We start from the raw sequence: 14,039 nt of genomic DNA, 5'->3' as shown, positions 1-14,039 counted from the left end.
TTGATGGTAGTAGACACCACCGTTTAATAATCCCTGCAATGTCTAGGCCCAGTGCCTCACACCTGTAATCCCAGAACTTTAGGAAGCAGAGGCCAGAGGATCACTTGAGGATCCCAGGAGGTCAAGATTAGTCTGGGAAACAGAGTGACACCCTGTCTTTAAAAGAGAAACAGTAATAATCATAATTTCTGCAATGAACATTTGGATTGTTGCCTGTATATGCTATTTTATTTATTTTTATTTTCATTTCTTTAGACACAGAGTCTTGCTCTGTCACCCAGGCTGGGCTGGAGTGCAGTGACATGATCATAGCTCACTGCAGCCTCAGACTTCTGGGCTCAAGTATATATGCTATTTTAAATGAATTTAGTGAACAATTCTGGGCGTGGATCTTCAACCAACAGAGTGAGTCTTACTGTAGGATAAATTGCTACGGGTGGAATTGTGGGGTCTCAGGGTTAGCATTTTAAAATATTGATAGATGCTGAGAAGTGGCCCTACATAAAAAGTGTTGCACAGACTTTTACTCTCACCAACAATGAAAGAATGCCAACAGTAAACGTTATCAGTCTTTTTCATCTTTGCCAATCTGATAGGCTAAGATATTTCAATGTGGTTCTAATTTGTACTTCCTTGAGTATTAGTCAAGATAAGCATCTTTTCATGTATTTATTACTTGTGTGTTCTTTGAGGTTGAATTTTAATCAGCTTGACTTATCTGCTACAAGCTTGTCTTATCTGCTACAAGCATATACTTGTCTTATCTGCTACAAGCATATACTGTTCTACTCACTGGAGCCATCCCTGCACTGGTGTCCTTACCAAGAGAGCTTCTTCCTGTCAGGGTGCCTTCCATCTTGCTGAAGCCAGAATTTACCAACTCAAGACCAGCAGACCACACTACCCATATCATAACCTCAGAAGCAGAGACCACAAGGGCTGGATAGGGAGAAATTAAAAAAATTTTAAACACCCTCCAGAGAAATATAACAGAACACACAGTCTCAACAATGTATATCATTCACAATTTCTAGGATAAAAACAAAATTATCAGACACATGAAGAAACAGAACTATTTTCTTAACCCATACTTAAGAGAAAAGATAATCAATGAAGATTGACTTCCAGGAATAAGTTGTTGGAATAGCAAAGGTTTTAAAGCAGATACTCTATGCTCAGATATATAAAGGAAAATATGCTCCCAATGAATAGATAGGCAATCTCAGAGGAGAAATAGAAACTATGCAAAAGAAACAATGCCAGGTGCGGTTCTATACAAAAGAATCAAGGCTGAGGCCGATGGATCCCTTGAGGTCAGGAGTTCGAGACCAGCCCAGCCAACATGGTGAAACCCTATCTCTACTAAAAATACACAAATCAGCTGGGCATAGTGGTGCACATTTGTAATCCCAGCTACCTGGGAGACTGAGGCAGGAGAATTGCTTGAACCCAGGAGGCAGAGGTTGCAGTGAGCCAAGATCATGCCACTGCACTCCGACGACCTGGCTGATGCAGAAAGACTCTGTCAAAAAAAAAAAAAAAAAAAAAGAAAAGAAAATATATAAGCAAAAAATACCTCTTAAGTAAAAATATATCTTAAATAAAAGGAATAGGCCAGGCATGATATCTCATGCCTGTAATACCAGCACTTTGGGAGGCTGAGGTGGGTGGATTGTTTGAGCCTAGGAGTTCAAGACCACCCTGGGAATCATGGTGAAACTCCATTTCTACAAAAAAAAAAAAAATACAAAAATTAGCTGGGCATTGTGGTGTGCACCTGTAGTCCCAGTAGGAGGCTGAGGTAGGAGGATCACCTGAGCCCGGGGAGGTTGAGGCTGCAGTAAGCCATGATCAGGCTACTGCACTCCAACTTGGGCAACAGAGTGAGACCCTGTCTCAAATAAATAAATAAATGGAATAAATTATAACAATGCATACAAGAAGAAACATTAACCTCTCTGAGCCTCAGTTTCCTTATCTGTAAGATGGATACAGAGAGGACTTGTTATATGTTAAACTACATAAATTGTCACAGCCCTATGAGGTAGAACAGAGGTCAGCAAACTACACGGGCCAAATCCAGCCTAGTTTTTAAAACTTGTGAGCTAAGAATGGTTTATACATTTGTATGGACCCAGCATGCTTCCAATGGTTTATACTCTTTTTTTTTTTTGAGACAGGCTGGAGTGCAGTGATGCAATCATAGCTCACTGCAGCCTCAAACACCTGGGCTCAAGGGATCCTCCTGCCTCAGCCTCCTGAATAGCTAGGACTACAAGTGTGCACCACCACACCTGGCTAATTGTTTGCTTTTATTTTACAGAATGGGTCTCACTGTGTTGCCCAGGCTGGTCTTGAACTCCTAGCCTCAAGTGATCCCCCTGCCATGGTCTCCCAAAGTGCTGGAATTACAGGCATGAGTCACCACATTTGGCCATCTTAACCATTTTTAAGTGTACAGTTCAGTGATATTAACATATTAAGCACTATTATTGTTGTGCAACCATCACCACCACCCATCTCCACAATCCTTTTCATCTTGCAAAACTGAAACTTTGTACCCTTAACCAACAACTCTACATTCCCTCCTCCCCTCAACTTGACAACCACCTGTCAATCACCTTTCTGCTTTCTGTCTCTATGAATTTGACTATGCTAGGTACCTCATGTAAGTGGACTTATACAGTATTAATCTTTTTTTTTCCAAAGTGTTTTTTTTTTTTTTTTTTTTGAGACAAAGTCTCTCTCTGTCGTCCAGGCTGGAGTGCAGTGGCACGATCACGGCTCATTGCAAGCTCCACCTCCCAGGTCCAGGTGATTCTTGTGCCTCAGCCTCCCGAGTAGCTGGGATTACAGGCATTCGCCACCACACCCGGCTAATTTTTGTGTTTTTAGTAGAAACAGGGTTTCATCATGTTGGCCAGGCTGGTCTTGAACTCCTGGCCTCAAGAGATCTGCCCGCCTCAGTCCCCCAAAGTGCTGGTATTCAAGGTGTGAACCACTGCACTCGGCCTATAAAGTATTAATCTGTCTGTGATTGGATTATTTATATATAGCCACCTCTGCTCTCTTCTGGTTACTATCTGTATGACATGTCTTTCCCTATCCTTTCACCTTCATCCTATTTGTGTCTTTAGATCTAAAGTGAGTCTCCTGTAGACAGTGTATACTTGGATGATTTAAATATGTTATTTATGTCTTTATTTTTTGAGACAATTCTTGCTCTGTTGCCCAGGCTGGAATGCAGTGGTGAAATCACAGCTCACTGACATCCTGGGCTCAAGTGATCCTCCCACCTCAGCCTTCTAAGTAGCTGGGACCACAGATAGGCACCATCATGCCTGGCTATTTTCTTCTTTTTGTATTTTTTGTAGAGACAGGGTTTTGCCACATTGCCCAGGTTTGGATAATTCTTTAAGTGGTACATTGACAAATTATAATTGTATATGTTTACGGAGTACAAAGTTATATTAGAATTTAGGAATATAAGGTGAAATGATTAAATCAAAGTAGTTAACATATCCATCACCTCATATACTTATTCTTTGTTGTGAGAACATTTACTCTTGGCAATTTTGAAATGTGCAATAAATTACATTTATGGCTGGGCAGGGAGGCTCACACCTGTAATCCCAACACTTTGGGAGGCCAAGGCAGGAGAATTACTTGAGGTGAGAAGTTCAAGGCCAGCCTGGTCAACACAGCAAGATCCCATCTCTTACAAAGTTAAAAATTAAAAAACAGTCAGGAGTGGTGGTACATGCCTATAGTCCTAGTTAGTAAAGAGGCTGAGGTGGGAGGATCTCTTGAGCTCATGAGTTCAACGTTACAGTAAGCTGTAATTGTGTCATTGTACTCCAAGTTCATGTTTGGGATAATTAATAAAGAAAAATAAAACTTCAGCACTGAAGGAAAGGCAAATGGAACAATTGATTATTGCAATTTTATAAGAATTTACTGGACAGACTATTACCTTGCTGTATTCTCTAGCCCCATGCTAGCAGTTGCAAGGGATTTCAGGTTTAAACACTTATGTTTATGTAATCAATAGGTACCGTTAACTGACAAAAGTCCTAGTGTATATCTTGACAACCTACAGAAATATTTGCAAATATCTTTGTCTATACAATGGACATATTAGTAAAGTAAGCTTAGACATTTAAGCAGATGAATTATTAATATTTAAGTATTGAAAAGCAATGAGCAAGTGCGTATTCATGTACCCATGAACCCAATGGCTCCCTCTGTCGCCTCCTGCTGGATGGCAAATTCTTAACCCATGGAGTCTGAGGGACAAACTGTCAACTTCATTTGAAACTCTAGCCCAGCAAGAAAGCCCTCGTATCAGAATTCATTTTTTTGGCAGTTATTTCCTTTTTTCATCCAAGGAAGCCTGCTCCTCAGCAGTAATGTCAAGCTGGCCACACCTCAGGTGGAGTTAGTCAGGAATAAGTGACTAGCTGAAACCCTTAGCAAATTAAATTTATGTGCTAAAAATGCTCACACATATATTTACATGGGAATATATATAAATGTCAACTGAAATGCCAGCCCCACCTTGAAACTTGAAATCAAGAGGACCTAATCGTGTTCTATAAATGCGATGGGAACTCAACAGTATCTTAGTTCAGATCCGAGCTACTCCTGTAATCACTCTGTGCTCTTCGGTCATGGACTTGGATCACGGCCTCACCTAGCATTATATTATTTGTCTCTAACACAGGGTAAACTCTCCAAGGGCTTTATGATTAAGTAAGATGAATTCAGCAAACCTGAAAATATAGAGGCTATAGCATGCATGTGTTTTTTGAGGGAAGAGCATTAGGGACCAAAACCCATTGCACATTTGGTGATTATTTCTGAGGTGAATTTCAAGGTTCCATTTGGTGCTTTGCTGTCCAAATGTGAAAGCCCCTGGTTTATAAGAAAGAGCTATTTCTCCCATGACCTTGGGCTTTGGCCCCAAATATAAGTGGATTAATCAGGGCTCATGAAAGCTGCAACTTGGCTCCATGTTCTTTGAGGAACAAGTCCAAGACACTGGGAATTAAAAATCATACGAGATGAGTTTATTTCTGAGGTAAATTTATTTGATAAAAGTTACCATTGTAACCACTTGTAAGTATATAATTCACTGGAATTTAGTGGGGCATTGTGCAACCATCTAGCTAGCTCCAGGGCATTTTCATTAGCTCAAAAGAAAACTCAGTGCCCATCAAGAAGGCTTTTAGTGGAGATGGGTTTTCACCATGTTGGCCAGGCTGGTCTCGAACTCCTGACCTCAGGTGATCCGTCTGCCTTGGCCTCCCAAAGTGCTGGGATTACAGGCATGTGCCAGCACACCTGACTGTCAATCCATGATATATCACATTTTGTTTATCCATTCTTCTCTTGATGGAAACTTGGGTGTTAACAGTTTTTGGCTATAGTGATTAATGGTGCTGTGACTATTTATGTACAAAATTTTGTTTAAACACCCATTTTTAACTCTTTGGGAATACAGTAAGTCTCCACTTAATGTTGCTGATAGGTCCTTGGAAACTGCTACTTAAAGTGAAATTACATAGAATAAAACCAATTTTACCATAGGATAATTGATATAAACAAGAGCTAAATTCCTCGGGGCATATTTCTGGGCAAAGAAACATCACCAAACTGCTAAATAAAAATTGAAACATTTCTTTTCTTTTCTTTTCTTTTTTTTTTTTTTTTGAGATGGAGTCTTGCTCTTTTGTCCAGGCTGGAGAAGAGGGCCACTGTTCTCCAGACCTCCGAATGGTAGATCTACTGATGGCTTGCACCATGCACCTGGGAAAGCTGCAGGCACTCAACACCAGCCCATGAAAGCATCTGTGGGGGCTGCATTCTGCGGAACCTCAGGGGAAGAGCTGCCCAAGGCCTTGGGAGCCCATCCATTGCATCAGTGTGACCTGGATGTGAGACATGGAGTCAAAAGAGATCATTGTGAAGCTTTAAGATTTAATGACTGCCCTGCTGGGTTTCAGACTTGCATGGGGCCTGTAGCCCCTTTGTTTTGGCCAATTTCTCCCATTTGGAATGGAACATATACCCAATGCCTGCACCCCCATTGTATCTTGAAGTAACTAACTTGTTTTTTATTTTAGAGGCTCATAGGTAAAAGGTACTTACTCTGTTTCAAATGAGACTACTGTGGATTTTGAGTTAATGCTGAAATGAGTTAAGACTTTAGGGGACTATTGGGAAGGCATGATTAGATTTGAAATGTGAGAAGAACATGAAATTTGAAAGAGACCAGGGAGGAATGATATGATTTGGCTCTGTCCCCACCCAAATCTCATGTCAAATTTTAATCCCCATGTGTCAGGGAAGGATCTGGTGGGAGGTGATTGGATCACGGGGGCAGATTTCCTCCATGTTGTTCTTGTGATAGTGAGTTCTCACAAGATCTAATAGTTTGAAAGTGTGGCCCTTCCCGATTTGCTCTTTCTCCTGCCACTGTGTAAGATGTACCTGGTTTCTCCTTCACCTTCCACCATGATTGTAAGTTTCCTGAGGCCTCCCCAGCTGTGTGGAGCTGTGCATCAATTAAATCTCTTTTTTTATAAATTACCCAGCCTCAGGTAGTTCTTTACAGCAGTGTGAAAATGAACTAATGCAATACCCATGAGGAAAATGAAGGACTAGCACATTGGGCCTTAATAAACATTTAAAGCTGAATAACTGGCCCCCATATCTATAAGGAACATTATCTCTGGTTCAGTCGCAATCAGATTTGCCTGAGGCTCATTCATACAGATGGAAAAGATAGGAGTCTGGACGGCCTCAATGCCCCATCAGTCATCTAGAGGATGACTTTCAGAGGCTTGATCATAATCCAGGAATAGAGTTAGAGGTTCTTGTCCTTGCCTTTGCCCTTGTCCTTATCCTGCAGGACCCCCCTGTGAGATAGGTTGATGAGGTCGTGGCTGTAACAGCCTAGAAGGAAGAGGTGGTCCCCTCATGACAGAGAGAGGGACACTTACTCTTCTAATGATCCTCTTGTTTGCAAAGAGGACAAGGTCCTGGGGGGTGGCTTGTAATTCGGAGGTTTGGGATATTCTCTACTCTAGTGTCCTGGATTCCTGCAGTGATTATAGGCCCCCATTCTGTTACTATTATAGGGATGAGTCTTGGGTTTATTAGCTAACAAAAAATAATATGCCAATGCCATTGCTATGTAATTCGCTTGGCGATGGCATTTTTCCTCCTCCAATTGAGCCTTTTTTATTTTTGAGGTTTCCTCCCAGTCGTTGAAAACCTTAAAGGCTATATTTAATAAACTAGGAAAGGGACTATGTGGGCCTTGCTCTAATTTTTGGAGTTTTTGTCTGATGTCTGGGGAAGCCTGACCTATAAGCTGTACAGCCAGAATGGATTGGCCCTCAGGGCTTTCAGGGTCTGAATATGTATATTTATGCATTGCCTCCACCAGTCCAGCTTGGAAAAGGGTGGAGTTCTCAGATGGTTCCTGAGTGATTTCTCATAACTTAGAAAAATTAACAGGTTTTATCACAGCCTTTTTCATTCCTTCCAACAAGCACGTTATTATATAATCTTATCTGCCTCACGTTTGTTTGTGACTGGTATTGCCAATTGGGTTCTCTGTCGATGACAGCTTCTGCCCAAACTCTTTTATCATTAGGATTATGAGCATGAGCTTTATTTGTTTATGCTTGAGCTAAAGACCATATGTGTGATTTTTCTTTGTGGGAATGGCGTGAATATGTCTTGTCAGGTTAAATCAAAGGAGTTCTTGAGTGAACTTAGAGGGATCCTGGCTAAATCAACCCAATGTGGGTTAAATTTGTGAAAGATCAGACATTGGAAGAGGGACATGAACTCGAACTGTTCACAAATCTCTATTTGCCATCTTGTGGAGAGGCAAAACATATTTGGGATTTTTGGAGGAATCTAAGAGTTGCATATGTGACTCCCGAGTGAGCATGTGAGGGGGATAAAGTATCTGGTTACAGGAAGGGTTGATTGGGGGATGGAGCAGATGGAGAGGTTGTAGGTGAAGCAGGAGCAGGCCAAGGAGAGTGTGGTATGCAAAAAGAAGAATCGTCTAAGACATCAGAATCAGGGAGAGAGGAAGTTCCTTGGAAGTATAGGGAAAAGAAAGAGAGACCAGACGGTTACTGTGTCTATGTAGAAAGGGAAGACATAAGAAATTCCATTTTGATCTGTACCTTCAACAATTGCTTTGCTGAGATGTTGTTAATTTGTAACTTTGCCCCAGCCACTTTGCCCCAGCCACTTCGCCCCAACCTTGTGCTCACAGAAACATGTGTTGTATGGAATCAAGGTTTAAGGGATCTAGGGCTGTGCAGGACGTGCCTTGTTAACAAAATGTTTACAGGCAGTATGCTTGAGAAAAGTCATCGCCATTCTCCAGTCTCAATAAATCAGGGACACAATGCACTGCGAAAAGCTGCAGGGACCTCTGCCTTGGAAAGCTGGGTATTGTCCAAGGTTTCTCCCCATGTGATAGTCTGAAATATGGCCTCGTGGGATGAGAAAGACCTGACCATCCCCCAGCCCAACACCCGTAAAGGATCTGTGCTGAGGTGGATTAGTAAAAGAGGAAAGCCTCTTGCAGTTGAGATAGAGGAAGGCCACTGTCTCTTGCCTGCCCCTGGGAACTGAATGTCTTGGTATAAAACCCAATTGTACATTTGTTCAATTCTGAGACAGGAGAAAACTACCCTATGGCAGGAGGTGAGACATGTTGGCAGCAATACTGCTTTTTTATTTTTTACTCCACTGAGATGTTTGGGCGGAGAGAAACATAAATCTGGCCTACGTGCACATCCAGGCATAGCACCTCCCCTTGAACTTAATTGTGACACAGATTCCTTTGCTCACATGTTTTCTTGCTGACCTTCTCCCTATTATCAACCTGCTCTCCTACCGCATTCCTCTTGCTGAGATAATGAAAATAATAATCAATAAAAACTGAGAGAATTCAAAGACCGGTGCCTGTGCAGGTCCTTGGTATGCTGACTGCTGGTCTCCTGGGCCCACTGTTGTTTCTCTATATGTTGTCTCTATGTCTTATTTACTTTCTCAGTCTCTCGTCCCACCTGATGAAATATACCCACAGGTGTAGAGGGGCAGGCCACCCCTTCAGGAAGCATACATGATAATTTTTATTTGGGGGTTTGGGGATAAAGCCAAAAAGACCTGAACATATGGGACCTCTGAATGCAAAAAAAAAAAAAAAAAAAAAAAAAAAAATTATACAATTCTTTTTGAGAGTTTGTGGATTAAAATGGGGTCAGTTTTTAAGACTGCAACTCAAGGGCGAGTAGGAATGAATTGAAGAATGAATTGGACCCATGTTGGGTTTAGTTAAGGGATTACAAGATCCCTGAGGTGTCCCTGAGGGATTTGGACCTCCCTTTTCCCTGTGGCCCACTCTATTCAGGGGTGTCCCACCATGGAAAGAAGGCTTGCCCTTACCTGGATGACCAGGCCAGGTATGCCCGCGTTTGAGTGGTCAACTCAAACCTAATGTGAAGGAGAATTCACCTGTAACTTGGGATGTGGTGCTTCTGATGTTGAATCCAAAATTGTGTCCGCAACCAGTGGAGTGCACAAAGTTGAGATTATTGTTTCCAAGGCATGGTTTACAGAGTGTTCAGTGAAAGTGAACTTGCCACCACTAATGGCTAATTATTTTATTTAATTTTTTTGTAGAGATGGAGTTTTTGGTTTTGTTTGTTTGTTTTGATACTGAGTCTAGCTCTGTCACCCAGGCTGGAGTGCAGTGGTGCGATCTGGGCTCACTGAAACCTCCACCTCCTGGGTTTAAGCAATTCTCCTGCCCCAGCCTCCTGAGTAGCTATTACAGGTGCACACCACTATGCCAGGCTAATTTGTGTGTGTGTGTGTATTTTCAGTAGAGACGGGTTTTACCTTGTTGGCCGTGCTGGTCTCAAACTCCTGACCTCACATGATCCCTTGGCCTCCCAAAGTTCTGGGATTACAGGTGTGAACCACTGCACCTGGCTATCAGCAGATTTCTAATCATAAATTTTGGGGAACAGAAGGCAGTGGGCTGATACATTTACAGCAGTGGAAAAAAATAGCTGTCAACCAAGAATCCTGTACTTAAAAGGTGAGGGAGAAATTAAGACATTCCCACAGAAACAAAAGCTGAGTGAGTTCATTACCTCTAGCCCTGCCCTGCAAAAAAATGCCAAAAGGAGTCCTTCAGGTTGAAATGAAGGGACACTAGGCACTAATTTGAAGCCATAAGAGGAAATAATTTTGTGTGTGTGTGTGCGAGATGGAGTCTTGCTCTGTTGCCTAGGCTGGAGTGCAATGGTGCAATCTCGGCTTTCCACAACTTCCGCCTCCTGGGTTCAATCAATTCTTCCGTCTCAGCCTCCCGAGTAGCACCACTGCACCCAACTAATTTTTGTATTTTTAGTGGAGACAAGGTTTCGCCATGTTGACCAGGCTGATCTTGAACTCCTGACATCAGGTGATCCTCTCACCTTGGCCTCACAAAGTGCTGGGATTACAGGCGTGAGCTACCTCACCTGGCCAGAAATAAAGACCTTAGTAAAGGTAAATACATGGGCAGTTATAAAAGCCACTATTAACTTTGGGTTGCAATTCTATTTTTTGTTATTTCACTTGATTTAAGAGACTAATACATGAAAAAATGAGTATTAGTGTAAAAGCTAGTATTAATGTAACTGATTTGTAACTTCACATTTTGTCTTCTACATAATGTATGAGATTAATGCATTTAAATTATTAGTTTATATTTCTGGACATACAATGTATAAATATGTAATTTTGTAACATTGGTAACTGAAAAGGAGTGGGGATGGAACTGTATAGGGGCATCTTTTTTTTGTTTGTTTGTTTTTCGGAGATAGGGTCTCACTCTGTCACCCAGGCTGGAGTACAGTGATGCAATAACAGCTCGTCGCAACCCGAACCCCTTGGGTACAGCTGATACTCCCACCTCAGCCTCCCAAGTAGCTGGGACTACAGGCGTGCGTCATCATGCCTGGCTAATTGGTTTTTCTTTCTTTCTTTTTTTTTTTTTTTTTGAGATGGAATCTCACTCTGTCGCCCAGACTGGAGTGCAGTGGAGTGATCTTGGCTCACTGCAAACTCTACCTCCCTGGTTTAAAAGATTCTCATGCCTCAGCCTCCTGAGTAGCTGGGATTACAGGTGAATACCACCACACCTGGAAAATATTTGTATTTTTTAGTAGAGACAGGGTTTCACCATATTGCCCAGTCTGGTCTCAAACTCCTGGGCTCAAGTGATCATCTGGCCTTGGGCTCCCAAAGTTCTCACAGGCATGAGCCACTGTTCCTGGTCTGGTTTTTGTATGTTACTGAAGTTAAGTGATATAAATTCAAATTGGAGTGTCATAATATTAGGATGTTAAATGTAATCCCATGGTAGCCACAAAGAAAATAGCTTAGCCATAGAATATCCACAAAATGAAATGAGAAGAGAATTAAGATGTTTCACTGTAAAAAAAAAAAAAAAAATTAAACTAAACACAAAAGAAGACAGTAACGCAGGATATAAAGGACCACAAAAAAAGCCATAGGGCATATAGAAAACACATAGCAAAATGATATAAGTGAGTCTCCTTATCAGGAATTATTTTGAATGTAAGTGGATAAACTCTCCAATCGAGAGATGGAGATTGGCAGAATGGACTAAAAAAAACATGATCCAGGTGGGTGGTGGAATGGGGGAGATATTGGTCAAAGAGTACAGTTTCAGATGGGAGGAATAAAGTGCTTTTAGAAAAAAAACATGATCAACTTTTCTACTGTTAGATATCACAACTGCTGTGACTTTACAGTAAGGGAGGAGACCACCCCTCATATTGTCTTATGCCCAATTTCTGCCTCAAAAGAAAGAAGAAGTAAAAACTAAAAGGCAGAAATGAAATCCACAAGCAGACAGCCCAGTGCCACACCCTGTACCTGGTAGTTAAAGATTGACCCCTGACCTGACCGGTTCTGTTATCTATTACAGACATTGTATAGAAAAGCACTGTGAAAATCCCTGTCCTGTTCTGTTCCGTGCTGATTACCGGTGCATGCAGCCCCCAGTCACGTACCCCCTGTTTGCTCAATCAATCACGACCCTCTCACGTGCACCCCCTTAGAGTTGTGTGCCCTTCAAAGGGACAGGAATCGCTCACTTGGGGAGCTTGGCTCTTGAGACGAGTCTTGCTGATTCTTCCAGCCGAATTAACCACTTCCTTCTTCAACTCAGTGTCTGAGGGGTTTTGTCTGTGGCTTGTCCTGCTACTTCTTGGTTCCCTGACTGGGAAGCGAGGTGACTAATGGACGGTTGAGGCAGTCCCTTAGGTGGCTTAGGCCTGCCCTGTGGAGCATCCCTGTGGGGGACTCTGGCCAGCTTGAGTGACATAGATCCTGAGAGCACTCCCAGGTAGGCAATTGCCCTGGTGGAATGCCTCACCAAAGCAGTGTGTGGCAGGCCCCCACGAGGATCAACAAAGTGGCTGAACACCGGGAAGGAACTAGCACTTGGAGTCTGGACATCTGAAACTTGGTAAGACTAGTCTTTGGAACTTGCCCACTCCATTTGAGTGGTCTGATCACCCATGGTGTGCCTGTACTGGCACTTTAGTTTTTGTTTTTGACTTGACTTGAACTGCTTGATACTTTGGTTTTCATTTTGACCTGGCTTGGATTTCTTGATTTTCTTGATACTCTGATTTTGGTTTTGATTCTGGTTTGGTGTAAACTGTAAAAACTGTAAACTGTGTGTGTGCCCTTTTTACCCATTCTTTGTTTTGTGGTATGTGTGTGGTGTGAGCGTGGTGTTTTGTCTCGAGGAAACATGGGTCAGGCACAAAGTAAGCCCATCCCACTATGTTGAAAATTTTCAAAACGGGATTTAAAGGAGACTATGGAGTCACCATGACCCCAGGAAAATTTAGAACTTTGTGTGAGATAGACTGGCCAGCATTAGAGGCGGTTGGCCATCAGAAGGAAGCCTGGAGAGGTCCCTTGTCTCAAAGGTATGGCACCTGTAAGTCAGGGCACCCAGATCAGTTCCCATATATAGATTCTTGGTTACAGCCAGTTTTTGACCCCACCACAGTGGTTAAGAGGACAGGCAGCAGCTGTACTAGTAGCAAAGGGATAGTTAGTTAAGGAAGGTTCTCACTCTACCTGCCGAGGGAAGTTGGCACCAGAAGTCCTGTCCGACCCAACACCAGAAGAATCATGGCAGGAACTGGTACCAGCAATACCCCTTCCTTATCGGGAGGAAGGGCTCCCCACCCCTGAGCCAGCAGCATCTCCACCTCCACCAGATTACCACACCCCTAGACCACCCAGAGTAGACAAGAGAGGAAGTGAAGCCGCAGGAGAAAGTACTCCCTTGGCAGCTCGCCTACAGCCCAAGACTGGAATCCAAATGCCCCTGAGAGAGCAGCAATATACTGGGGTAGATGGGGACAGACACATGGTGGAAAGGCGTGCCTTTGTGTATCAACCTTTCACCTCTGCTGACCTCCTCAATTGGAAAAATAGTACTCCATCTTACACTGAAAAGCCTCAAGCTTTAATTCACTTGCTCCAAACTATTATACAGACCCATAATCCTACTTGGGCTGATTGCCACCAGCTGCTCAGGTACCTCTTTAATACAGATGAAAGGTGAAGGGTGCTTAGGTGGCAACTAAGTGGCTAGAGGAGCAAGTCCCAGCTGATTACCAAAACCCCCAAGAATATTTAAGAATTCAACTGCCAGGAACAGACCCCCAGTGGGACCCGAACGAGGGACCAGACATGGAGAGGCTAAGGCGGTACCGTGAGACATTAATAGAAGGTGTAAAGAAAGGGGCTCAAAAGGCCACAAATGTAAATAAGGTCTCTGAGGTCATCCAAGGAAAAGAGGAGAGTCCAGCGCAATTCTATGAAAGACTGTGTGAGGCTTACCGTATATACACTCCTTTTGATCCAGACAGCCCTGACAATCAGCGCATGATTAACAT

At 42.7% G+C, this 14,039-nt stretch overlaps 1 pseudogene; it reads left to right on the top strand.

The window, feature by feature from the left end:
* The first annotated feature begins 8,370 nt into the window (after positions 1–8,370).
* LOC123571017 (uncharacterized) lies at positions 8,371–8,980 on the top strand (annotated as a pseudogene).
* The last annotated feature ends 5,059 nt before the right edge of the window (positions 8,981–14,039 follow it).

The sequence above is a fragment of the Macaca fascicularis genome, chromosome X, assembly GCF_037993035.2.
Source record: "Macaca fascicularis isolate 582-1 chromosome X, T2T-MFA8v1.1".
NCBI classification, from domain to species: domain Eukaryota; kingdom Metazoa; phylum Chordata; class Mammalia; order Primates; family Cercopithecidae; genus Macaca; species Macaca fascicularis.
This window is presented reverse-complemented; position numbering and strand designations above follow the sequence as displayed.